Source organism: Bubalus bubalis, chromosome 12, assembly GCF_019923935.1.
Source record: "Bubalus bubalis isolate 160015118507 breed Murrah chromosome 12, NDDB_SH_1, whole genome shotgun sequence".
In the NCBI taxonomy this organism is placed as follows: Eukaryota; Metazoa; Chordata; class Mammalia; order Artiodactyla; family Bovidae; genus Bubalus; species Bubalus bubalis.
The window spans coordinates 102,202,172-102,226,444 of record NC_059168.1 but is presented as its reverse complement, the minus strand read 5'-3'; the positions used below and the strand labels follow the sequence as shown (position 1 = coordinate 102,226,444).

General features: G+C 50.8%; 1 protein-coding gene across 13 annotated transcripts in view; it reads left to right on the top strand.

The window, feature by feature from the left end:
• Window positions 1-24,273, top strand: part of AK8 (adenylate kinase 8) — a 136,559-nt gene that overhangs the window by 92,319 nt on the left and 19,967 nt on the right. The window lies entirely within an intron of this gene.

Below are 24,273 nucleotides of genomic sequence, written 5' to 3'. Positions count from 1 at the left end.
TGGTGAAGGACAGGGAAGGCTGGCGTGCTGCAGCCCATGGGGTCGCGAAGAGCTGGACATGACTGAGCGACTGAACAATCACCACCACCACCAACTTAGTGGCTTAAACAATACACATGTATTGTCTTACCGTTCTGTAAGGCTGACATCAGTATGTGAGACAGGCTGCATTCCTTTCTGAAGGCCCTAGGAAGAGTCCATTTCCTCCCCTGTTAAGCCTCTCGAAATTGCCTCCCATCCTGGGATCATCTCCCCCTTCCTGTTTGTTCAAACGCTGCCACACCTGACCTTCTTCTGTACTCATATCTCCCTCTGACCAGAGCTGGGAAGAGTTCTCAGACTCCTGTCATTGGAGCGGGTCCACCCAGACTATCTAACCTATCAGGGCCCTTAGTGTATCCTCAGCGCGGAGCCCGTGCTGCACGTAAAGCACATCCACGGACTCTGGGGGTTGGGGTGGACCTCTTCCTGAGGGGCTTTCTTCCATCCCCCGCCTCAGTTGGAGTCTCTCCTCAGCCCTGTCTTGATCACGTCCCCAGCGCTGGGTCTGGAGAGCTCCCTCCTGGACGACTGAGCCGTCTGGCTGGTTGTCGAGCAGCCGGGACCCAGCGGGCAGCCTGGGCACCCCGTCTCTTCCCCATTCCACCCGGTAGTCTCCAGGGACCAAGGGGCTACGAGGCCAAGTCTCCACCCTCTGTTTTCTGGAGATGGAGCAGACTTCAGTGTCGGTAGTTAGCTTCTGGGTAGGCTCATCATCGACCTGAAGTTGAAAGGAGTCAGGAAAAATGCAGACAGTCGCTTAGAAGAAGGTTGGGGGTGGGTCATTGACAAGACGCAGGGAGAGGCCTAGTGCCCATTTTTCTGAGCCCCGAGGGGGAAGAACAACTGTTTTATTTGCCGGCCCTTGTGCCAGGCCAGGGCTTCATGACCCACAGGGGACGGGCCTGGTGTTTATTAAAAGCACGCGGGGAGGGTGATTCAAGAACCTCTTTGATTTAAGGCGAGCTTGCAAAGAAATACTTCTCCATTCATCACAAAATAAAAATCAGTTTCTCTTTATGTAGTAAATAATGCCAGTTTAATTTATTTGACCCTAAGGCAGAGGACAAGCAGAGGGGGAAAAAAAGATGTTTGTTTACAGCCTAGATTTAATCATCTGCCCCTGTTTAATCATCCTTCTGTACTCCTCTCCCTTCACTGAGGGTGTATTTTCCCCCCTCCTTTCTTAACTCTGTCTAATCCACTGCCTCTGCCTTAGCTTTCAATGCAGCATTTTTGTGATTAATTTAGAAAGTAATTTTAGCCATAAACCTTCAAGCCCAGGAAGAGGCTAAGGAAGAGAGAAATATTCTAACACGAACCCCCCCAGCACTGGGATGAATATTGAGGCTGTAATTCTGGTCCCGTTGTGATGCCAATTATAAAGCATCTGGCTGTGGTGTTGCTGTTTCTGACACCGGGAGGAAGTCTTGACAGAATTATAGCCTGGAAATCAATCTGGGAATACGATACAGAAATCTATAACTCAGATATGAAAACAATCTACAAAGGCTTTTTTTTTTTTTTTTAGGAGGATTCGATGAAATTAGATTAAAATAAATTTACATATATATCAATTTTATTATTAAAATATATTCATAGTAGTAAATAGAGTTATTGGGGAAGGGCAAGCTACTCTGTGCATTGGACACAGAAATAGACCTCTTCGGCTTATCAGGAAGCAAAGTTATTGTCTCCTTGTCAAATATAAATTTCTCCATAGAGCTAATAAATGGATAGTGTTCAAATGCAATGTTTTGTTTGACTCCTGCTTCATAAACCCACAGTACATAATACTAAATTATATTCCGCTGAGCAGTATCAATCTCTTGGTTCCAACATCTCATCGTGAGGGAAACAAACCAAGTCATTGATGCGTCAAAAAGAAAGAGAAAAAGTTATTTGAGAACAAATAAAATGGGCTATAAAGTTTGTTAAAATACAATAATAATAGTAAAAAAAAAAAAAAAAGAAGATGAGAAAGAAAAAGAAAGAAACAAAGAAGTGTCCAAGACTACATCTAGAAATCGGCCCTTGCCTGACTGTAAAATAATTCATTTCATGCTGCAAGTTTGTAACACTGTATTTCCTTTCAAAATTAATATTTACTATGGAAAGGGAGTATAGGCTTCTGATTGATGTTGGAAAGTTTGCCGTGTATCAGACAGACGGGCTCTTTTTTTTTTTTTTTGCATCCCCCCTCCCTCTGATGCTGTGAGGAAAGGATGGGGTGGGCCATGCCTTGAGCCTCCCGATCCTCGCAGGCTGTGCAGCTCCGGGGCCAGCAGGCAAGGTCTGGGTCAGGTCCATCTGCAAGCGCCTGGGTCAGAGCTCTTGCTGCAGCTCTCAGAAATTCCCGGAAAGAGGGTGAAAGCGGGGGACCCTCGCTGAGTCATTGCCCACTCAATTCAGCAGAATGGTGGCGTCGATTTCACTAGCGCTGTTTTCTCTAATGTTTCGCCCTGTGCTCCACTGGACCGAATCTGGGGCCGAGGGAGAAATCGCCCAAGGACAGTATCTTGATGAGCTGCTTGTGTCCCAGGTTGCTTTGTACAAACTGGCAACTGCTCCGTAGGTTCCTTTGCAAGCATGGTGGGTTTTCATTTTTTATTTATTATTATTTCTTAAACTAGACAGTTGCGTGTCCCACATCTAGAGGAGCCCAGAGGGGTTTGATTGTCCCTGGGGAGGCAGTGACAAGTCTCTTCACATTGCATGTGGCTCCCAGTCGGTGCTGGGTGCCTTGTTGGCTTTTGCTAAAAACACAGCCTTTTTCCCCAGGGAACTAGAGAGCAGAACTACCCAGGGGACCTGGACCCGTGGACACAGATCTGCCCCCCCAGAGGGGCTGGGACCAAACCCCCAGCCCACCCAAGTGCCACCTGCCCGGTGCACTTCTCGGACAAGTGGGTCTCAAAGCTTTCAGATTTCCTGGGGCCTTGAAACAAGCCTCCGCTTGGTGTGGGAGGCAGCCCGGAATGTTGGGACCAGGCCGCTGCCAGTGCTGCCAGAGAGAATGGCTTTCTCTCTCTGCCCCCACCCCCATCTGCATCCACTTCCTGACTCTGCTCTGCAGCGGCCCTGCCTTGTTGCTAGGGCAGTCCCGGAGAACACTTCTTCCCTTCCAGGTCCCGCCCCCTTATCTTTAACCCTCATCATTGCCCTGATGACAGGAATGATGTTAATTATACCTGGGGTCTGCTGAGTGCCCATCATGTGCCCGCCTTACATCTCCTTTAGTCCATTCAATAGCCCCATAAATTTGGTTGGTGCAGTAAAAGGCACCTGGGCTCAGAGAAGCTGCGTCCTTTGCCCCAGGCCGCCTGGAGGAGGCCAGCCTCGACCCCAGCTCTTTGCTCCAAATGGCTGCGTTGTGCCTGGTCTGCAAGGTGATGAGTGTCTATCCCTGTTCACTGGCTAGCTGGCTGGAAAAAACTACATTTAACCTTAGTTGTCCTATCTGTCAAATGGAGCAATAGCCTCTACTCTTTCAACAGGACAGCGCCACTGCTGTGTGTGTGTGTGTGTGTGTCATTTATAATTGGCAAGTGCCATGGACGCAGTGGGCTCCGAAATATCCTGCCCACAGCTCCTCTTGGGAGGACAGACTCTCGTTCAAAGTGTGCATGCGTGTGTGCTCAGTCGCTCAGTCATGTCTGACTCTTTGCAACCCCATAGACTGTAGCCCACCAGGCTCCTCTGTTCATAAAATTGTCCAGGCAAGAATACTGGAGTGGGTTGCCGTTTCCTCCTCTAGAGGATCTTCCCGACCCTGGGATCGAACCTGCATCTCTTGCGCCGGCAGGCGATTTCTTTACTGCCGAGCCACCTGGGAAGCCCCCATTCAAAGTGTAGGATACAGTTTTCTCTCCTGTCCTCATATAATAAATTACACACTCACATGCCCCAAATATGCATGCCACTGATTGGCCTACATGTTAAACATCATGAAAAACATTTATTATGTTAGTTACTCATGTGATTTTTGTTTTGTTTTTGAACATTGCTTTATTCATTTCGCAGTGCCGAGTCTTAGCTGTGGCACGCGTGACTGTTTGTTGACGCGTGTGGGATTTTTAGTTTCGGTATGTGGGATCTTTAGCTCCTTTACTAGGTATCGAACCCAGGTCCCGTGCAGCAGGAGCACAAGGTCTTAGCCCCTGGACCACCAGGGAAGTCCCACCCATATGATTTTGGATTCCAGTTTCATAGAAAGAGGCTACAATGGCAAATACCATTATACTTGAGGAATGATCCTCAGAGAGTAGTTGCTATATCTATTCATTGTAGGTTGGCACAGATAACTCATTTCTATTCAAAATATTAATATTTTTACTCTAAAGTCTCAACCTGCTTGCTCTTCTCACCTATGGGAAGCATTCTGAAGCTCCTGCTGGCTGGAACTGAGGAAGGCAGCTCCTTATTCACCTGGCAGCACGCGAGACGAGAGAGTGACCCCGAAAGAGGCAAAGACCAAACCACCTTTTTGTCCAGGAGGGTCCTGTGGAGCCAGGCAAACTGGGAAATCATCGTCAGGGCGTTTAACCACGTTGACAAATCCCTCTGCTGAATGCTGGTCTGATCACTCGGGTTCCACTATGTTAAACAATGGTAGAACGTGGTATATTATGAAACTAAAAACTGAACTGGTATATCGTTAATATGCCAGAGCTCTCTGTCTGATTTAAAAGGCTGATCATTTTTTAGTTGCCTGTGACCCAGTGTTTTGCAGGACCACACAACGAGACCCTCGGAGAATGGCTTTGCCGTTTCCGGCGTGTTCCAAAGTGAGGAGGACGCTCTCGTCTCTTAAGAGAACAGCAGTTGGCCCAGAGAAAAATTAAAATATGAGATGGAGAGGATTTTTCGCCTCTCTCTCCTCCTCTTATTATCACTTGGTCCTTCCAGGAAGCGCTCATATTTCTGCCACTGATCCTTATGTGGTTTAAGGATAATAAACAGCCCATTAATAGAGGCCTGAACTAGGAAATGGAGTTGGAATCAGCTGCACAATTCAGTGGCTGACTGAGGTTAATAACTCCATTACTCCAGCTCTGTGCCGAGCTGCCCGACGAGCGGGATGTTAGCCTTATCTTACTCCTCATTAATTGAGCTAATAGAACCCGCCTGACCCTGCCTTGCAGCTGCCATCTGAGAGTTTGCTAGACATGGGCTGGAATACATATCATCCACCGAGCGCTCCGCTGGTGCCTTTTGTTTTTTGGAAGAACATTCTCTTAAATTTCGGTGCGCTGAAAGGCCCCTCCTGACAGCAGAGTCTCCGTTCGCATGTCCACAGCCAGGGCGACTGTGACCCCGTCGCCTGGTCCTGTGACGCTGTGTGTGCAGGACCACACCACGAGACCCTTGGAGAATGGCTTTGCCATTTCCAACATGTTCCAGCTACTCTGACCCCATCGCCCGAGCAGTGGTGTCCACTGGCCCCTCTATGCAGATGTCCACTCAGGTTAGAGGGCTTCAGAGCCAAAGTGAACCGCTTTGGAGGAAGTAGCCGTTGTCTCAACAGCGTGTCTGGGGTCCAGGGTGAAAGAGCGTGTGAGTCACGGCAGTGGGAGTGGGGTCAGCCCCGGGCCTCCTCTCTTCCAGGCCTGCTCTTTTCTTCGAACGTTTGGCTGCTGTCTCTTTTGCATCCATCCTTCTCTGCCCCCAAAGTATCCCAATTGTTGGGTGTGTTTCTGACAGTCTCGCTGTACAGCCCACTGGTAAGCGGTCTGTGGACGCTACGTAACCTTTCTAGGCCTCGGTGTCTGTCAGATGAGATGACAACCCAGCCCTTCTGACCTCGCCCTTTGCAAGACTCCTGTGCGCGTTTGCTGGGAAAACGAGCACGGGCGGGATGCTCCATCCAACAAGATGGTGCTGTCAACAGCTCAAAAGTCGAAAGCTGAGTTTCCTGCAGCAGATTATTCACCTCTCTGCATCCCAGTTTCCTCAGTGAGAACCAGGGGCCCGGGCATGGAGGTGGGGTGGGAGGTGGGGAGGTGTTGTGGAAGCTCTCTGCCCAGAGCCTGGCGCTCGGACAAGGGGCTCCTGCTGTAGGAGCCCCTCTGATTCCTAGTACGCTGGGAGCTCCAGGCTTGTGCGTGGAGATCAGAGCTTCTGAAAAGCGAGCTCAGACCAGCTCTTCACCGAGGATCTGTGGCCGCGGGCTGGCCCCTCAGCTGCTCCGTGCACACAGCCTCCTTCTGGATGGAGGAAGGTACTTTCCTGGTGATCTGTGGGCCAGAAGATGGCCCTGCGGACACACAGGGATGAAACCACACTTCTTGTTGGAGAAGCCGCAGAGCCAGACACGTGGGAAGATCTGAGTGCTCTAACAGCCTTGTGGGTCGGGAGCGGGGCTTGGAAAGCACGGCTCACCTGTCCACTGTTGTTCTGTAAAATGTAAAGGTTTTTTTTTTTTTTTTTTTGGCTACGCTGCACAGCTTGTGGGATCTCAGTTCCCTGACTAGGAATCAAACTCAGGCTCTGGCACTGAAAGCTCCAAGTCCTAACCATTGGACCGCTAAGGATTTCCCTGAAGAGTCTGTTGATGGTAGGACACACGATGACACTCAGAGAGACGGGAGGCAGAGCTCCGTGACTTACGGTCCCAAGGAGAGGTGGGCGCCTTGCGGGGCCGTGTCGGGGGCTGCACCCTGGGGACAAGGTGACTATAGCTGAGCTGTGGAACGCGGCTTCCGTGTGGCAGGAGGGCAGTTAGCTCGGGTTTGCAGTTCTCTTGGTGGATTGGCTCATTTAAATAATTTCGGGGGCTCTGGGGCCTGGGGGCTGTCCCCGGATGGAGTGTGGGAGCCCCGGAAGTGGAGCGATCAGAGTGAGGCTTGACAAACTGCCCAGGAAGGAGAACTCAGGGTTATGAGCCCTGACTTCAAAACCGGGTGAGACAGCAGTTGTGGAAGGCTGTATCACACCCGCCTGCCCTCGTTCTGGATTCTTCCCCTTTCACAGTTGAGGCATACATTTGGAGACAGCATTAAAGAGGTGAAACCCAACCCAAGGGCCATCTGTCCTGGCCACCCCTTCATCCCTCCAGCATCTCTGAAAGCTCTGCCATCGTGTGCTTGGGCGAACCGTTCAAGTAAACTGCCTCATCCACGCTGTCCTATCCACTTCCGCCGGAGACACAGGCCATCTTCCTGGGCTGCCAGCTTGGTTTCCACCGCCCTTGTTATAGCCACTTGGCACCCAGCAACAGCACATCCAAACCATCCTGGCTCCGATGCACTTCGCTATAGTAAGAAGAAATACTAGCTGCTGATGGGAATTTGGCAGCTGGCTGGGAGGTCAGAGGCGGGAGGTAGTTCTGAGAGGTGGCGGCTGGCTCACCCACCGGGCCTGGAGCTAGGAAGGAAGGGGTACCCTAGGCCTCAAGCTCAAGATTGCAGCCAATGTTGGTGACGGGGCCCCAGCCCCCAACCACGGTCCCTGGAACTGGAGCATTTGAATCCTTCCATCAGTAAGAATCGCAAGGAGGGAAATTCTCCCATTATTTTCCCGCCTAGGGACTGTTGACATTTCACCACTTATTTCCAGTGTTCGTGTAGAAGAAGTCTGGTGGGGATGGTTCTGAGCAAACGTGGAAGGGCAGCACCACTTTTTTTCTGAGAGTTAAAACTTTTAGTTTACCGCAGCGTGTGACGAAGATCTGTCATCTGTGTTGGGGCGATTACAGGAGTGATTACTTCCGAAGCAGCGACATCAAAAAGGTGCATTACCTTTGAGCTCTTTGCCAGCAGCCTCCAGGATCTTTCAGGGTATACAAATACGGTGAATTCCTGGAAGGAGAGAGAGCAAGCCCAGGCCGCCACAGGCCTAGCTCTGCTGTCCCCAGTGGGCAGTGTGGACGGGAGGCACTTGGCGTGACGCGGTGCTCATGGGGCAGCCAGCCAGCCGGAGCCACGAGACGTGGCCTGTGCTGGGTGATGAAGGGCCTGGGGGCTTAGTCTTTACGAAGGGATGGTGCACACGCATAACGAGAGATTTCCGTGGTGTTTTCTTTCTTTTTTAAAAGATGAACTTTTATTGGAGTGCGGTTGGCTTACAGTGTTGTGTTAGGTTCTACCATCCAGCAAAGTGAATCAGCCAGATGTGTACATCTCCTCTTTTTTGAATTTCCTTCCCATTTAGGTCATACACAGTATTTTCTTGGTTAGCAACTTTGTTAGATGCTGACAGTAAACATCTCACTGTAGTGTATTTTTTTAAATTAATTCATTTTTTTATTAAGGTTAATTGCTTTATAGAATTTTGTTTTCTGTCAAACCTCAACGTGAGTCAGCCATAGGTACACATCTATCCCCTCTCTTTTGAAGCTCCCTCCCATCCCCCTCCCCATCCCACCTCTCTAGGTTGATACAGAGCCCCTGTTTGAGTTTTGTAGGCCGTACAGCCAATCCCCCTGGCTATCTATTTCACGTCTGGTCGTGTAAGTTTCCGTGTTACACTGTATGTATTTTTAAGACTGTTTGTTGATTTTATTTTTGGCTGTGCTGGGTCTTCGTTGCCGTGCGGGCTTTTCTCTAGTTGCAGGGTGGGGGCTTCTCATCGCCACGGCTTCTCTCGTTGTGGCGCTCGGGCTCTAAGGCCTGTGGGCTCAGTAGCGGCAGCTCCCGAGGTAGAGCCCAGGCTCGACAGGTGTGGTGCACAGGTTTACTTGCTCCTCAGCATGTGGGATCTTCCCAGACCCGGGATCGAACCTGTGTCTCCTGCATTGGCAGGCGGACTCTACCACTGAATCACCAGGGAAGCCCTTGCTGTAGAAACACAGTGTGTTTATCAACCACTTAAAATGTTTTCCCGAGGACTTTCTGAGGGCCCCCGGTCCTGCCTGTCCCACGCCCCTGCGGTCTCTAAGGGGCCTGAGAAGGGGCCCAGGGTCAGTTTGCAGCCTCTACTTTGAGCACAGCATTCCATGTAAATGTGACATTTGGGGAGAAAGGGACAAGTTTTCTCAATTTGCTATCTTAATGTCTGATAACCTTCACAGTCAGAAAATCTCCCCTCGTGCCCAGCTCTCCCCTTCCCCCCAGCAAGGCTGGCTAGTCTTCACTGGCAAAGCACGTCTCCATTTCTCTTTCCCCTGTAGATTAGGGGTCCAGCAGGCTTTATCTGGTGGGTTTTAACCGTTGGGCCTAAGCCTGTGGGGGCCGAGACATCGGGGGAGATAAACACACCTCCGCTGCTGTCAGCAATCCGAAGCAATCTTCCAGTCTTGGTGTAGAGTGACAGGCGACCTTTAGCGGCACGGAGCCCGGGGTAGTTGGCATTTGAGTCCAGTTCTGATGAAGTCCAGCCCCCATTTTTGGCAGGCGCGATGCTCGACCGTTAAATTCATTTCCCAGAGAAAGGCAGGAGGGCGGATGGTGAAATGACTTGGAGAAATCATATTTGCTTTCTTTACCCAGAGGAGACTTTGGGAGACGTCTCTGTGTGCTTCAATTTTCCGTCTTCCTTAGAGGCATACATCAAGGGCTGAACTGGTGAACCCCGCGTGCGCTTTAAAACTTGAGCCTCCGCCAGACTCACGTGGCAGAGGTCTAAAAGCGTGCAGCTCTCCTCCCTAAATACCACAGACATTATTTCATAATAATAAAAAAACTTTTAAGAAAGTCTCCCACAAATTGAAGTTCAGCTCTACTTTTTCTGAGATTATAAAGCATGGCCTCCTTGCTGGCATTGGAGTGTCTGCCGATTCCAGATCCCGCCACCACCCCCCCGGGGGGGCTTGTGGGTTGGAACCCCCATGTGGCTCTAGGGCAGAGTTCTTCCTTTCTCTCCAGGCCTCTGTGTTATGAAGCGCAGGTTCTAGATCCTGGGGGAGGACTGCGTGTACCAGGAAGAACTGCCAGGCTTGGAACTCCCGCCCTCAGAAGAGGAGGTGGGGCGGGGACCCAGAGAGGGATCTTCCTTCTTTCTGCCCACCCGCTCTTCTCGCCCCCTACACCTGAGCCATCAGCCTACTTCCTGCTTCCTAAACAGCCAGTGTTTGCTCCGGATGTGTCTTCTTTCAGAGCACCTTGGGGTTTTGTCCAAATTTTATCATTTCTTCAAGGCTTAACTCAAACTCCACTTCCTCCAGGAAGCCTTCCCTGACGCTTCTTCTTGCTCTGCACCTTCATGGCACTTTACACAGCGTCCTAGTGACAGGACAGCGGTTCAGCAAGAGGCTCTGGAATCCTGGCTTGGCCCCGTACAGGCTGTGTGAGACTGAGACGGTTTTTACTATCTCTGAGCTCCAGTTTCCTCCTGTGCAAGATGGGGCTGACTTTGTTCACACAAGCACCAAATACTTATAGAGCCTCTATGACAGGCAGGTACTGCGCGACCTCTGGGGACACGAGAGGAAACAAAACCTAAAACCCTTGCCGTCACATGGGGTGGGGAGAAGGCTGCGTACAACCCACAGACGTGCCGAGTGTGGCACGTTGCTTAGAAGGTGGTCGGGGCTGGCCTTTCTGATCAGAGCGCACTGCAGCAGAGGCTTCAACAAATCCTGGGAGGATCTGGGGAAGAGCAGTCCAGGCCGGAGGAACAGCATGTGCAAAGGCCCTGGGGCAGCATGTGGCTGGCAAGTCCAGGGGCGTCACGGAGGCCGTTGCTGCCAGCGGAGCAGCAACAGACTGGGAGGTGGTGAGTCAGAGGGAGACGGGCTCCTGGAGGGCTTGGGCTTTTCCGGAGTCAGGTGGGAGCCACTGGAACAGGACGTTGAGCTGTCAAGTGATGGGACCTAACTTATGCTTTAAAAGGACTAATCAGGCTCCTGGGTGGAGAATGGCCCATAGGCGAGAGGACCAGGGCAGAAGCAGGAAGGCCAGGTGGGTGCAGTTGGCATCATCCAGCTGAGAGACCCTGGTGGCCATGCAGGTGGTGAGAAGTACTTGGGCTCTGACTGCAGTATTTGTTATTTTTTTGATTGCGCTGGGTCTCAGTTGCTGTGCGAGGGCTTTCTCTCGCCGCAGCGAGCACGGTCGGCTCTTCGTTGCAGTGTGCAGGCTTCCCGCTGCGGTGGCTCCCCTTGTTGCCGAGCGCAGGCTCTGCAGTAGTTGCTGTGCGAGGGCTTTCTCTCGCCTCAGCGAGCACAGTCAGTTCTTTGTTGCGGTGCGCAGGCTCCCCTTGCTGCTGAGCGCAGGCTCTGTGGTCCACAGGCCCAGTAGTTGCGGTCGTCAGGCTTAGTCGCCCCCTGGCACGTGGGATCTTCCCAGACCAGGGATTGAACGAGTGTCCCTTGCATTTCAAAGTGAATTTCTTAACCCCTGGACCACCAGGGAAGCCCTCTGACACTGCATTCTGAAGATAAAACAGACAACAGTCGATACGCCATCAGACTGGATGTCAGGCCTTGGGAAAGAGAGCCGTTAAGGACAACTCCACGTTTTGCTGGCCATCTCCCAGCTGGGGATGTGGGAGGAGCAGGTCTGGGGGAGGGGACCCCTGGTTCCATTTGGGACATGGCAAGAGGAGCTGCCTCTCGGGCATCTGCATGGCTTCCCAGGGCTGCTGAAGCAAACAGCGCTGACCTCGTGGCTGAAACAGTGGAAATTCATTTCCCCGTGGCTCTGAGGCTGGGCGTCCAAGGTCATGGCGTTGGCTCCTGCCGGGGCCTCTCTCCTTGGCTTGCAGACGCCGCCCTTCTGCTGCCTCATCACGTGGTCTCTTCTCTGTGTACACGTGTGTCTTTGTGTGTCCAGATTTCCTCTTCTTTAGGACTCCCTTCAGCCTGGATTAGGGCTTACCCTCAACAGCTTCACTGAGCTTCATCACCTCTTTAAAGGCCTTGTTTCCAAATATAGTTGCATTCTGAGGTGCTGGGGCTCAAGGCTCCAACACAGGAATTTGGGAGGGGACATTCAGCCTGTAGCAGCCCCAAGGGCACTTTTAAAAAATATTTATTTACTTATTTATTTGGCTGCTCCAGGTCTTAGTTGTAGCATGCAGGCTCTTAGTTGCAGCATGTGGGGTCTAGTTCTCTGACCAGGGATCAAACCCTTGCCCGCTGCGTTGGGAGCTTGGGAGCCTCAGCCACTGGACCACCAGGGAAGGCCCCTTCTGGGCTCTTCGCTGCGTCAGCCTGAGCAAGCTAGGACAGGCTCCTAGGAGGCATCTCAGTGTCATCTTCACATCTGCCCAGGTTACCACCGAGGCCGTGCTCAAGGAACCCAGGGCCTTCTCTCTGCAGCCCCTCCTGCTCCCTGGCCAGGTTCTCCATTGCTTCCTCCCCACCCACCACCCCTCCAGAGTCTCAGCTCTCCTTTTCATCCCAAGATCCAAATTCACAGCAGTCATACCGAGGAGGCCCCTGGAGACCATCTAGCGCCCCCCACCCCCCACCCCCCCCAGATCGCACAGAGGGAGGGACTGAGGCCGAGAGACTCACTATGTGATCGAGCGGGGACCTAGCTGGCCTCCTGGCCCCAGGCTGGCAGCCGTCTTGCTTGGCTTTCAGGTGCCATGTGTATTCTTTCCCCCCGACCCCAGCTCACTGCAGTCTTCCCCGGGCCCTCCTTTCCTCCACAACCCGTGCTCCCACCCTGCCTCCTGGCCCCTGGGTGGATTGGGATGCTGGGTTGGGACGGCCTGGAATATGGCTGCCACCGTACCTGGTCGAGGTTCCATCGTATTGGCTTTAACCAGAGGCCCCTCTTCGCTCTGTGCTCTGGGATCATCCCCCCTTCTCCTCTCAACGATAATTAGCCTTGTAAGACTAATGGACAAAATCGTGTCTAATTACCCTGTTGAAGCCCCAATTATGCGATTAGCATTCACGGGCTAGAAGCTAATGATGAGAAGAGCCTCTCATTTGCATAGCATTAAGTTAATTGAGCTGCAAGCCTAGGGGCGGATGGGGTGGTGATGGCAGGGTTGGCTTTCTGGAAGGATACTAATGACCAGAGAGGATGACTCACCTGACAGCTTTATTAATTAACAGCAATCTGATTACCTAGCAGGAGTGGCAAGTGGCAGCGGGCAGAACGGCTCCACTCTGTGAAAAATGAGAGGCAGGGGCCCTGTCTGCTAAATTTCCTTCCCATCTCTTGGCTGTGATGGAGGCAAGCTCACTGTCACCTTGCAGAACCATTTCGAAAACCCTCCCTCTAAAATCGCACTTGAGCCCTTTGGTTACGCACTTTCTTGCACGTTGACTTCACTCATTCCGTCATTCCTTCATTCCACTCACATTTAACGAGGGCCTCCTGCACACAAGGCTAGGGGCCCTGCCCTTGGGAGTGTCCCAGGAGAGGGTTCCTTGGAGCTGCAGGCCCCCAGCTTCCTCCGCCAGAGGTGTGGGATTCAGCACTAAATGAACCTTGCAGCTAGTGAATGTCAGCAGAGAATTTTAGACTTTGAAGAATTCTTAAGGATCAGCAGTTCAAATCTCTCATTTTTACCCCCTAAAAATGGGGATTCAGGGAGGCTGGAGCTCAAGGTCACTAGGCAGGGAGTGGCAGGGGTGGGTGGCAGCTGGTGCTCCTGTCTCTGCCCAACAGCCCACCCACAGGACAGTCCCACTTTCTAGCACCTTCATCAGCCCCCAGGCACTATGTTCTGGGTATTTAGTGTTGTCTCCTGGGAAACTTGCTGAAGCCCCGCCCTCTCCGCTCACCTCCTCGTCCTTTTCTCTTCTGTGAGGGCAGAGGCGGTACCCTGCTCCCACCTTGATAAGCAGATGATCGAACCAAGCAGGGAACCACTCAAGTGGTGTGCCTGGCACTGGAACCCAGACTGCTTTCCGATGAATTTGTTTTTTAACAAAAAATAAGATCACATGTATGTCCTTTTGTAACTTGATTTGGTACTTAGTAAAATATTGAGACATTCATTCTCTATCCTTATATAAAGTTGTCACTCATGAAATGTTTGCACAGTATTACACTGCAAACTATTACATAGTAATAGTTTGTGAGCAGGATTGCATAGTCCAGGTGTGTTATAATGCCTTTAAATACTCTCTGTTGGCAGACATTTAAGTTATTTACACTTTTTTTTTTCCTTTACAAACAAATGTAGCTGTAATGGTGTATATACACATACACTTATCTTTCTTTTTGGCTGCACTGGATTTTATTTGTGGCACTCAGGGTCTTTACTTTCAGCATGCAGACTTTTAGTTGAGGCATGGGGGGGTCTAACTTCGGCCCCCTGCATTGGGAGTGCAGAGTCTTAACCACTGGACCACTAGGAAAGTACCTCCCCCCCCCCCGCCCCCCCCCCCCCACATCTTTATGCATTTATTTTGGCCAGTGGAAAAGTAAGTTGTGAAAGAACATATACAGCATGATACCCAAACAGGCAAAACCAAGTAACATGATACACTACAACCAAATTGGGTTTATCCCAGGTCACAATCCAGTATTCTCGGGCTTCCCTGGTGGCTCAGATAGTAAAGAATCCATTGCAGTTCAGGAGACTCCAGTTCTATTCCTGGGTTGGGAAGATCCCCTGGAGAAGAGAATGGCAACCCACTCCAGTATTCTTGCCTGGAGAATCCCCATGGACAGAGGAGCCTGGCGGGCTACACCATGGGGTCACAAAGAGTCGGACATGACTGAGTGACTAAGCACAGCACAGGGTCACAAGGATGGTTCAACATACACAATCAATATACACCACATCAACAGAAGAACAGAACTACATGATCATCTCAGGAGATGTAGAAAAAGCATTTGATAAAATTCAGCATCCATTCATAATACAAACTCTTACCAAAGTGTAGAGGGAACATGCGTGCTGTGCTCAGTCTTTCAGCCGTGTCTGACTCTTTGAAACCCTATGGACTATAGCCCGCCAGGCTCCTCTGTCCATGGGGATTCTCCAGGCAAGAATACTGGAGTGGGTTGCCATGCCCTCCTCCTGGGGATCTTCCCAACCCAGGGATCAAACCCAGGTCTCCCACATTGCAGACAAATTCTTTACTGTCTGAGCCACCAGGGAAGCCCAAGAATACTGGACTGGGTAGCCCATCCCTTTTCCAGTGGATCTTCCCAACCCAGGAATCAAACCCTGGTCTCTTGCATTGCAGGCAGATTCTTTACCAGCTGAGCTACCAGGGAAGCCCAGAGGGAACATATCTCAACATAATAAAAGCTATTTATGACAAACCCACAACCAATATAATACTCAACATGAAAAAGCAAAAGCCTTCCCAGTGAAATCTGAAACAAGACAAGGATGCCCACACTCCACTTCTATTCAACATAGTACTAAAGGTCCTAGCCATAGCAATCAGACAAGAAAAAGAAATAAAAATATATCCAGCTTGGAAGGGAAGCGGTAAAGCTGTCATTATATGCAGACGACATGATACTATATATAAGCAGCGTGCAGTTTAAGTGCTCACACACATTAAAGAAAATCTGATAGTGGTTTTCCTGGGGTGGGGGGCAGTGTGTGTAGACAGAGGGATGGGACTGGTTAGAAGCGTCCAGGGTGTGTCAGTACTGGGGGGATGCATTTCTGAGATGAATGTAGCCACCAGAATAGACGTTCTTTCTAGTAAAATCTTATTTGTCTTATTCACCAGTTTACCTCAAGCTCCTCAAATAATGATGCCCGGCACATCTTAAGTGCTCTATAAGTAGCTGTGGCCTGAATGATTATATGTTTCATAAATTTATTTTTATGTATCAAAATATGTCATGATAAAAAAAATGGGAGAAATACTGTTTTCTTCTCATCCTTCCCTAGGAGCAACTACTCTTTATAGTTCCTAGGTTATTCTTCCAGAAAATACCTCTGCATCAATAAGGAGACATAAATCTATGCATTTATTTTATGTAGATGAAGACACACTTTTTATATAGATTAAACACACACTGTTTAATTTCTCCTTTTTCTTGACAGTGTATCTGGAGATATTTCTGTTTAGTGCATTAGCTCTGCCTCATTCTTTTTAATAGCCATGTAGTATTCTAGCCTGAAACTAGACTGTAATTAATTTGACCAGATTCCTGTTGAGGATCAGGCTTCCCTGATGGCTCATTGGGTGAAGAATTCACCTACAATGCAGGAGATACAGGAAACACGGGTCTGATCCCTGGGTTGGAAAGATCCCCTGGAGGAGGAAATGGCAACCCACTCCAGGATTCTTGCCTGAAAAATCCCATGCACAGAGGAGCCTGGCAGGCTATAGTCCAAAGGGTTGCAAAGAGTTGGATACAAGTGAGCAACTGAGCAACTATTGAAGAGCATATATACGGTGTTCCTTCTTTCACTTTGCAAACACAGTTGGTGTCCTGTAGTATGGCTCTGTGTATTCATGGAGCTATCTCGGTAGATTAAAGTCCTGGAAGTGGAATTGCTGGGTTGTAGTTTTTATTTTTGGTGGATCAGAGTGCTCAAGAGCTCCGAATTCTACTGGTGGAGATAAAGTAATGTGTGAACAAAGGTGGTTTGCACATGGAAAGGGCTGGAGCATCCAAGGAGCGAAGGTTTCGTGTAGGGATGCCATGCTGCGGGACTCCAGCTCTCAGGAGCAGTGTGAGTCCCTGGAGCCACCCAGCTGTGTGACGCAGTTTGGCTGAATCACCACGCACATGCTCAAGTGATGGAAATGTTTAACGTCAGAAAACTTGAGTTTAAGGGGACATATTTTTTTTCCGCTCAGGATCAGTGCTGGATTTAAAAGATGCCTAAGTATTTTCTTTCAAGAATGGTTGTATTCCCCACAGCAGTGCATTTTTAACTTACTTAGAGGATTTAAGTAATGACAGTTGTTCCCATTTTCTGTGCTTGAGCCTCCAGCCACAGCAAAACAAGACAAGATCATGAACATAAAGGCCAGTCATGACAGACAGCAGTTCTCACGAGGCCTGAGCTGCGCCTCTGGTGAGAGCAAGTGTGTGTGCTGACTTGCAGTTGGGGTGGGGCTCAGGCATCCAGCCTTCAGGAAGACAAGACCCTGGAAGTTCTGCTCTTTGCTCAGGCTCCCTGTCCCGGCGTCTGGTGGTGGAAATATGCCAAGATCGTCCTTGCTTTGTGAGAGCAGTTGTGCACCTCAGGCGGGCATGGGTGTAGAACTCCATCTGGAATCAGGCCGGCCTGGGCCCCCTGGGGACTGACCACTGGCTGGCGTTTTCTAGAAGCAGTAGGTTTAGTGTTAATCATGAACTTCGGAGTCAAAAACCTGAGCGTTTTTTCTGTTTTTTCTTGAAGAATAGTTGAGTTACCATGTTGTATTAATTTCTTCTATACAGCGAAGGGACTCAGTTATACATATATATACATTCTTTTCTATATTTTTTTCCATTATGGTTTATTGAATATAAATTGAACATGTTGCTATTGAATATAGTTCCCTGTGTTGTAGAGTAGGACCTCATTATTTACCCGTTCTGTAACTAACTGTTTGCATCTGCTAACCCCAAACTCCCAGGCCCCCCTCCCTCCCTCCTTGGCTCACAAGTCTTCTCCACGTCTGTGGGCCTGTTTCTGCCTCATACACGGGCCCATTCGTGCCCTGCTTCAGAGCATATACAAGTGATGTCGTGCGGTGCTCGCCTCTCTCTGTGATTTGCTTCATGAGTGTGACAATCTCCTGTTGCATCCACGTCGCTGCATGTGGCACTGTTTCCTTTTTTAAGGCCGGATAGTATTCCACTGTACACGTTACCTGTTGGTGGACATTCAAGTTGTTGCTGTTTCTTGGCTGTTGTGAATATGCTGCTATGAACATTGGGGTGCATGGATCTTTTTGAATTATAGTTTGGTCTGGATATATGCCCAGGAGTGGGATTGCTGAATCATATGGGAATTTTATTTTTAGTTTTTCAAGGAACCTCCATACTGTGTTTCATAGTGGCTGCACCAATTTACATGCCCACCAACAGTGGAGGAGGGCTCCCTTTTCTTCACACCTTGTTCAGCATTTGTTAGGACTTTTCAATGGTGGCCATTCTGACCAGTGTGTGGCAGTACCTCGTTGTAGTTTTGATTTGCATTTCTCTAGTAATTAGTGATGTTGAGCATCTTTTCATCTTTCATTTCTCTATCTTTTTTGGAGAAATGTCTATTTAGACCCTCTGCCCAGTTTTTGGATTTTTTGTTGTTGTTGTTGAATTGTATGAACCATTCATATATTTTGGAAATTAAGCCCTCCTCATTCTCATGATTTTCAAATATTTTCTGCTGTTCCATGGATTAAAAGACCCAAGTTTGAATTGGTATCAGTTGACAAACATTCAGTGAGCATGTTCTGTGTGCTAGGACAGTGAACAGGTCCCTCTAGGCGGCAGCAGAATTTTCAAGGTGGAGTTAATAGTCCATGTGGTGTAAAGTTGCTGTTAGATTTGATGAGGTGGCCTCTACTAAGTGTGAATAATAAACGGTAGCAGTTGGCACTTTTGTGCCAGCTTGGTGAACTGTTATTCCCTCCACGTTTTGAAGAGAGGACTGAGTTAACCACCAGGCCCCAGGCAGGTGGGTGCCACTGATCAGATGAAGGAACAGCGTTTCGTTCTCTCTCATCTCTTTCTTCTCTCTGTCTTGTTCACTTGGTGTGAGATGCCAGCCCTCCTTGCCCAGAGGTGAATGGGCTGGGGCATCCAGGTTGGAGGAATAAGGGCAGGAGAGTGTCCCCTGGAGCTTCCAGAATCTTCACACATGCCCATGAGCCGTGGGAGCTTCTCTGATGCTGCTGGCATAGGCATTAAACCCCTGGGTGCTTCTGGATTGAAGCGTCAGTCACTTAGGCTGCCCCGGGACAGATGGGTTCGGTTGTCATCTGCCGGGCACCCATAGCAACCACTGCCGTTGTAACAAAGACAAATGCAGCCCCAAACTGGAATGTGATGGATTTGAAATTATGTCTTTAATTCACAGTTGGTATAGAGTGCTCATAAAATCTTGATCGTGATAGAGAGGCTAATAAACATTTGAGAACATAAATATTTGGGGAGGAAATGGCTTTGTGAAACATTTAGTTGTGGAGTAGTTAGAAGAACAGAGAAAATCTGCCAGGCAGAACTCTCTGGACACCAATTTGGTGAGCTGTATATGTGGGGTGGGTGATGATCTTAAGTGAGCTGCTTTATGCGCATGCAGATGTTAATTTGACGAGCACTCCCGCACAGCAACCCTCGAGCTGTTTGCCCTTCAAGTACCTGAATCAAGGGGCAGAGGTACCAGCAAGTGCTAGCCAGGTGTGCACCCGGGCAGAGGAAGCTGATGGTGGAGACGTGCCTTCAACCCCTGACCTGCTCTGGTCCCCAAGGTGGGGCAGAGCAACCCCACGACAGTTAGGCCCACACTGCCCAGATTCAAAATCCTGCTTTGCCATTCACTGGCCACAGACCTTGGGCTGGTCTGTCACCCACCTGCTCTATTAAGTGAAAGTATTTAGATGCTCAGTCGTGTCCGACTCTTTGTGACCCCATGGACTGTAGCCCGCCAGGCTCCTCTGTCCACGGGATTCTCCAGGCAAGAATACTGGAGTGGGTTGCCATGCTCTCCTCCAGGAGATCTTCCCAACCCAGGGATTGAACCCGAATCTCCCACATGGCAGGCAGGTTCTTTACCATCTGAGCCACCAGGGAAGCCCTCTGTAAGTGGGCATGGTATAATGGTCCCTGCCCCCCTGGGTCTAGTGAGAAATCAGTTAGGTGAGCATGTCCAGTGCACGGGAAAGCACATTGTCAACTCCAAAGACTGAGATAGCCCAGTGCCCTCTGACTTGACCAGAAAGCTGTCGGGAGTCAGGCCAGCAAGGGCCGTGCAGTTCTGGCGAGAGGGTGGGAGAGAGTAGTTCCAGTTTATTTGTTTTTTTTTCAGACGGTATGAATTTTCTTCTTTCTTTTTTAAATTATGCAAGTATTATAACACGTTTACAGGAGACTTGGAAAATACAGAACAGACCCACATGTAGTTCCACTGTCTGTTCCAATGATGGCTGCTTATGGCACCACTGCCCAGGCTGCTGCTTCTAGAGCCTGTGGTCAGGGATCTTAACAAATAGGAAGGTCATCCATTCACTCTGCAAGTCCTGGGTAGGCCCCAGGATGAGCGCTGTGTGCACTCTGTGCAGGCTCGGGGCACGTGGCCTACCCTCTGAGGTCCCCCCCCCCCCCGCCACAGGTCTGCCTTTCAGTGGGGGATTCAAGGGTGCTGGGCCCACAGTGGTCTCCCCTGGGGGCTCCTGGGGGCCAGGTCAGGGCACTCGACCCTGGGAAGGCAGCCTGGACAGGAAAACAAATGAGGGGCTGCTGAGGACATGTGACGTTCAGGTCCCCAACCCAGAAAATAATGAAACCCTATGGAACATTTCAGACAAGCAAGTTTTAATCCAAATATCCCGACCCGATGGTGAGGGCTCCCTCCTGTCTGCTGGAAGAAGGGAGGATGCTGATAAAAATGTCAGCAAAGCGTGGCTAATCAGGTCAGCAGTAATGTTTTGGCCGCGAGGCCTTTTCCTGTAAGTGGTTGGAGAGCAGTGAAATCAGATGGGGAGAGTCTCCGGTTCTGTGAGGCAGGCACAGCTGGGGGAAGGGGCATGGAAGCTGCCTGGCCGAGGTGGAGCAAGCACAGAGAGCAGCGGGAAGCGCCCCCTGGCCGGATGGAGACTCGTGGTTAAAGGGGGAGGGGATCCTGACACTCCCACGTCCACTCAGGCGGGCCTGGGGGCTTGGGCCATTCCCTCTTCTAGGAAGATGTGGTCATCCACAGTCTTTGGTGATGCGATGCCAGTGTTTCAAGCTGGAGTCACCTTGGGGCCCCCTGCCCCCCACCCACCTCGCTGCTGAAAGCTGCTTCGCTCCCATCACCCAGTTTGTATCCGCAGTCCTTACTCAAAGATTGTTCGTTGTTCAGTCACTCAGTTGTGTCTGACTCTTTGCCACCCCATGGACTGTAGCCTGCCAGGCTTCCCTGTCCTCCACTATCTCCTGGAGTTTGCTCAGATTCACATCTGTTGAGTTGGTGATACCATCCAACCATGTCATCCTTTGTCGTCCCCTTCTCCCTTGCCTTCAATCTTTCCCAGCATCGGGGTCTTTTCCAATGAGTCAGTTCTTTGCATCAGGTGGCCAAAGTATTGGAGCTTCAGCTTGGCAGCGTGAGTCCTTCCAGTGAATATTCAGGGTTGGTTTCCAAAGATGATGACGTGCAAATAGTCACTTCCATCCTGAACCAAAAGGCGTCCTTGCACCTGCCTGGGGCCGAGGCACTTCAGAAGCATCAGAGAGCAACTGGCCCGGCACTCACCTTCCGCCCTCCTGAACCTGTCTCCTGGCAGGGGTTGTGCAGAGATTCTGGGCGTCCCAGGCATCCTTGAGCTGCGCTGAGTGGATTCTCAGGGTCTGCCAGTAGCCGGTGCCTTCGAGAGAGGCCCGGTAGAGTGGTGAAGGGCTAGCCCCTTCTCCTCCAGGCCCCTTCCCACATCGAAAGGTAGAGGCGATAATAATCCTTAATCCAGAGTTGGTAGGACGCCTTTGTGCCTGCCACCTGCTGACCCACTGTCACCAGACTGCCACTCCAGCAGGCTGCAGGGACAGGTCCCCAGAGCATTTGTCTCCTGTGGTCCAGAATGCAGGGGTGCCCCCACACGTAGGTGCCTGTTGCACCCCAGCAGGTGAGGGGACATGCCATCCAAGGCCACCTCAAAGAGGACGACAGTCAGTCCCTCCACCAGGAAGCTATATGTCCTGGAGCCGACGCAGGCCCTCTGTACCAAGGATGCCCTCACCTGCGGGAGAGTCCAGGATGGCTTCAGATCATCTAAGCAGTGTAAGACTCTGTGGGTGCCCTAACCAGGCCACTGCCCCAACGCCTCCCCAGACAGACATTCCGGGGGCCCCCACCCTCGGGGTCAGGCAGAGGTCAGGCTCACCTGCCAACAGGCATCTCGGCAGTGGAGGGAGGTGAAGAGCCCAGGACTGGCTGGAACGAGGGTGTGACCCCTTGTGGGAGGGGGACCCTGGCACGGGACTTTGCCTCTCTGAATGTCTGACTCCTCATCACTGAAAGAGGCAAAGGATGGTACGGTATCGGTTCCTTTCTCACGAGAGTACCGTGTGATTCCTTGATGCAGGACACTCAGCTCAGAGCACAGTTGAGCAGCTGCTATTCCTAGTGATAAGGGAAGCACCGAGCATCCATTTGTCCATCCCATCAGTGTTTGTTACAGGCTGCTCTCTGCCAGGCCTGACCCCAGATCCTGGGGCTAGAGCAGTGAACAAAACGTTCCCCTGGGAGGAGGCAGACACCATATAAACAAGAGAAGGGTTAATATCTACTGGAACTGAGTACCCTGGGGGAGTTAAGATGTCACTCCGGGAGTGATGGTGGCCAGGGAGGGTGGGGGGGGTGGGGTTGCAGATGCTGGGGGGCAGCGTTCAGTTCATTTAAGCTAAGGCTTGAATGAAAAGAAGGAGCCAGCTGTGGGGAGAGGGGAAAAGAGCCATCCAGATGGGGCGGGTGGTGAGGGGAGCAGGCAGGAGGAAGCCAGGCAGGATCAACTGCGGGTGGGGATGGGAGTGGGAGACAGCAGGGAGGCTGTGAAAGCGCAGGACAAGCCTGAAAGCCAATCCAGCCCCTTCCTAAGCCAGGCGAGGCCAGGGCAGGCCCTGGGAGCCACTCAGGGACCCTGAGCCTGGGGGCCTGGGGCTCTTGTCTGTATATTTCAAACATTTTATTATATAGGGAATCCATTTGTTGTAGCATGGCTGGGAAACTGTAGCTAAGTCAAGTCATTTCCAACACCCAGAGATCACCATCACCCTTAACATTTTGATACAGTGTGTATATTCTAACATTTTCCGGATAGGCTACAAACACAGGGCTTTAAACACATTGTATCAAACCCTTTTTTCCTGGATCTAATGTGGTGAATCCCCATTCACAGACACTCTCCCAGCCCCCTGTTGATGGCTTTTGAGAGCAGCCGTGCCCATCGCAGACACAGGCAGGGAGATGCCCTTGAGATAGAGTACTCTAAAGCCTGTAGGCTTCTGGACTCGAATAATAGATTTAATTCACAGGCGACTATCGAAACCCAGAAGTTTTAAGTTGCAGACCTGTGTCTGCAGCCAAGGACGTGGAAAAGCCTTATCTAGAGACTTGGGTTTCACCTCATAGGTAGTTTCACTTAATAAGTTTAACCCAGGAGTGTCACCAGATAAACAGTTTAACCCTGGGTTTCTTCTCGGAAGGCGTTTAGGGGCATCCTCTCTGGGCACCGCCAAGCCTCGGGGCTGGGTTTGGAGCAAGCCAACACCAAGTGCCAAGGTGTCCTTTATTCCCAAACCCAGGTTTTCTCCCAGTTGCCATCACTGAAGTCCAGGGTTCAGGTTCTACCCGGCTTCCATTCGTCACTGTCTCTGGATGCACCCGGAAGTTGGGTGCAGATTTCGGGAGGGGTGCCCCTCCTGGAGGCTGCTCCCAGGAGAGGGGCAGTCTGAGTTGTGACCGGATCCTCCAGGTGGGGTTGATTTGACTTCCTAGAATCTGTGTCTTTCTAGCCCACAAGTAAGAGCTCTCTGTCATATTTAGACATTTGAGAAGAAAGAGAAAGTGGCTCTCCAGGAATGGAAGCTCAGAGGGGGAAATCTCTCAGAGCTGGAACATTCTGGAAAGTCCTTTGAATTGTGCCGGAAATGCCGTGGAGGTGCGTCTCCCTTTGGGTCTCTGAGGCCTCTTCTTTGGGAAGTGAAGCTGGCAGAGGCAGAGGAGTGGCTGCCCAGGGGAACTGGAGGGGGCTTAGCCATGTGGCGGAGCAGTGGAAGGGCGGGGCAGTGGAGGGGTGGGGCCTGTGAGCCGCTGACAACCCGAAGCTGAGCTCAGCATGAGGACACGTTCCTTCTGTTCATTCGGGGGGTGCAGGTCTCCCCTGAATGTGATGAAGATGCCCCAGAAGGCGATGGAGTGGGGGCCTCGTCTGTGCCATGAGGCTGATGCTGGCACCTCCATCCCAGGCGTGCTGTGAAGTGTCTGCACATCCTCAGCGTGATGGCAGGCACGGGGCACCAGAGGAGCCAGGGCTGTTTACAGGGTACTCTGCACAAGAGCGTCCAGAGAGGCAGTGTGGTCCAACAGTTACAGCTCAACCTGGGCTGTCGGACTAACCTGAACCCCAAAAGGCTGCTATTACTAAGGATGTGACCTTGGGAAGTTTTGCTCCCTGCGTTGAGCCCCAGTTCCTATACCCATCGAGTGGGGCATCACAGTTGTGCCTCCTTTGTACGTGGTTGTTGTTGTTGTTCAGTCACTAAGTCATGTCTGACTGTT